A 3,509-nucleotide genomic window follows, 5' to 3' on the forward strand; every position below is an offset into this window, starting at 1 on the left:
GTGACACGTAAAAGCACCTACTACACTCTCTGAGTGGTTGGCGTTAGGAAGGGCATCCAGCTGTAGAAACTCTGCCAAATTTAGATTGGAGCCTGGTGTTGCCATCTGGTTTCACCAGTCCTCAGTCAAATCGTCCAACCCATGCTAGCATGGAAAGCAGACATTAAACGATGATGATGATGATATAGATACATTCTAAAATGAATCAATCAAATACAGTTTTATAATTTGAAAGTTGTGACTTTCCCCTTTCTGTACGTAGAACAATATATTAAAAAAAACCCACCAGTTCGAACTGTCTGAGGGAAGGGTTAGTGTGTCGATAGGCAAAGTAAACAAAATAAACTGCAACTATTGTTCCAGTCGGTTGAGGTGGATCCTACCCTTATACTTTCATGGTTAACTAGTCTGGTATGTTGCCAAACAGTGAGGAGTCAGGTTGGGAGACACAGGCAGTTGCTATCTGTAATCAGTTATACATCTATTTTCCAAAACTAAAATTGCTTATTACAAAAGGTACATATTTTCTTCTTAACGTTAACCAGTTGATTCATTTCAATATAAGACACTTCTCTGAAAACACACTCTTTGCATTTAGTGAATCTCTTAATTGCTGTTTAACTGCAAGTTATCCTGTTTGTTCTGATTTAATAAACTTATGACCAAAGGATATAACTGTCCCATCTTTTATCCAGGCATTGTATCTTGAATTATGTTATTCAATGTGTCCTTCCTTTTCTCAAAACAACAGAAGGTAGATTGAGGGTGATTTTCCTGCTATGTTTAACAAAAAGTTATTTCATAAAAAAGGATACTATTGTCAACTAAACCGACTACATAGGTTATAGCTACTTGCTACCTCTAATTGGATCTGGAGCCAGAACTAAGGAATGCCAAACTTGATAAAGTATTTCAAGAGGCTTGCTTCTTCATAAGCAACCTGCACTGCTCTTGCGAATTGGATACTTCCATCGCACTACCCAAAATTGAAAGTAAAAAATATTTTGAATACAATAAACAAGTGTGTCAATTTTGGAAACAGCCTAAGTAATCAATGTATTAATGAAGGTATGTCAAATGTGCTAATTAAACCACATTATGTCAATATGTCAAATAGAGTAAAATAAAATGCTGATCATGTATTTTGGGCAATAACTCAGAAATAAGAGCTAAATTCCATTGAAATCAAACAACGCTATTTCAACAAAAAAGATGATATTGGATAACAGAGTCTTTTCTACTCTAGGCACAAGGCCTGAAATTTGGGGGAAGGGGCCAGGTGAGTTGATTAGATCCACCTACGTATGCAACTGGTACTTAATTTATCGACCCTGAAAAGATGAAAGGCAAAGTCGACCTCAGCAGAATTTGAACTCAGAACATAGAGACAGATGAAATACTGCTATTTGGATAACACAAATTGACACATACTATGATTGAAAAAGAAAAACAGAATGGTTACTACTGATACACTTTTTATCATGGGTCTGCTCTTACAAAGTTGACCTGGGGATTCAAAAAATACATTATTAATCAATAGCTAAAAATAGTTCTAATGGCAACACAAATCTGTTTTCAGATAAGGAGTGTGGTTAACAGAGACTAAGAAGGTAGTTTTTCTTTTTTCTTTTATTCTGATAAGCTATAATTCTTGAATAATAAAGGAATAACCAGAAACATTTTCAGCCATTAAATGACATCAATAGAGCAGATGAGAATCAAATGGTATGATATTTTTATATTAAAACAAAACACTGAATGCGTAAGATAGTTGATGACACTGACAGAAAATATTGATTTCTAATAGTGGTACAAAGGTACAAAATTATGGGGAAGGGCACAGTCATTTACATTGGCTTTGCATCGAAAGCAAAATCAATCCCAAAGGGAGATCATACAGACAATACACAGGGACATAAAAATACTTCAGGGATTTCAATGGTAAATAATTGAAAAGATTGAAAAGATGAAATAAAAATATATCACGGGATATAAAAACAGGTGAATGTCACAGAATACATTAAAATAAGTAAAGCATTAAAACTGAATTGTGGTTTTGATATTAAGAAGTAGTTTATTTTGGTTTTGTATTTGGTTTGCAAAGGATTCTTGTTGTGGACTCGTTTGTTGAAACAGATTTTGCTCTATCTTGAGAAGGTCGTTATGTAAATAATAACCAATGATTAATCAAACAACTGATTAGTTAAATAGTTAGCCAACTGACGAATAATAAAGAAATGAAATAGAACCAGCGTGTGTGTGTGTGTGGTACGTATGTTCCTTATGGATTCGAAAACTGAATTGCCAATTTTGACAAATGAGTTATCAAAAGATTCAGTAATCATGTGGCTACCAAATGAAGTATGCTTTTTTGCATAACAGCTCTTTTTTACTACAAAAATAACCTCGAAAATGAAGTTGGGTTGCACAATTTTGAGGTCATTTTCACGCAATATTTGGATTTGCTTCCAATCTACATCGCCAATTTTAATGTTTTTGGTGTAAAAAATGCAGCAATGTACAAGGAATGTTATGAGTGCATTTGTGATGCACAAAACCCTATTTGTCAATGGAAAATGACCAAAAAAACATGCTTTTTTGGAACAATTATTGGAACATTTTCTGCCAATAATGGCCTCTGTGCCACAACTAAACTGCCAATGTGAACGTCTTAAGTATCCCATGATTAAACAATGTCTTTGAAGTATTGCGATACCATTTCTTTGTACAAAGCCCTATTTTTCGACAGAAACTTTACTAATGAACCATGTTCTGGCATAATTGTGATCAGTTCTGGCATTACTACCGAAAACAATTTGTCCGTGTAGATTTTCTTGGCAGTAAACGACTCGGGAATGCCAAAGGAGTGTTCTCAGGTTTAAATTCAATAAAATTTCCCCAAGGATTCACAGTAAAAGCCTTTATTCGTTCAAGTGTGATAAAGACATGAAGCAACAACTAAAACCTTTTGAGTTTTTTGCCTTTAACATTTTTCTCTTTACTCAACACAATTTATGCAAAGTCGCTTATTGTTATTAGTATATATACATGCCTATTATTCATTCCATAAGCTGCAACGTTCATAAGGATTTTGCTACAATCTCCCTATTTTCTTACAGTGGTTGAGCGTGTACTATGACACGGGTGGTGCAATGGAAAACAAATGTCTGACCTGATAACCTCAGTGAAGACAACAACAACACCAGGCATGTATGTGACGGCAAATTAAGGTCACATACATATGAGTCTGCCCACAATGCATGTCCTTTCATTGGTTGGGATGCACACCATGTTCACTGATTGGTACAATTTCAAATCAATTTTTCCTTATCAAAGACATGTACTGCAATACCAACAGGTCATGGTGTTATTGTTATCAATGACTCAGGCAATGCTGAAGTGAATTGAGTGTGGTGCGTACATTCCACTTGAACTTGGAAATTGAGTGTGTGTATATATATATATATATATTTATATATATATATATATATATATATATATATATATAT

At 34.3% G+C, this 3,509-nt stretch overlaps 1 protein-coding gene across 1 annotated transcript in view; it reads right to left on the reverse strand.

The window, feature by feature from the left end:
- Positions 1–3,509, reverse strand: part of LOC106876431 (E3 ubiquitin-protein ligase AMFR) — a 68,435-nt gene that overhangs the window by 28,629 nt on the left and 36,297 nt on the right. The window lies entirely within an intron of this gene.

Source organism: Octopus bimaculoides, chromosome 6, assembly GCF_001194135.2.
Source record: "Octopus bimaculoides isolate UCB-OBI-ISO-001 chromosome 6, ASM119413v2, whole genome shotgun sequence".
Classification (NCBI taxonomy): domain Eukaryota; kingdom Metazoa; phylum Mollusca; class Cephalopoda; order Octopoda; family Octopodidae; genus Octopus; species Octopus bimaculoides.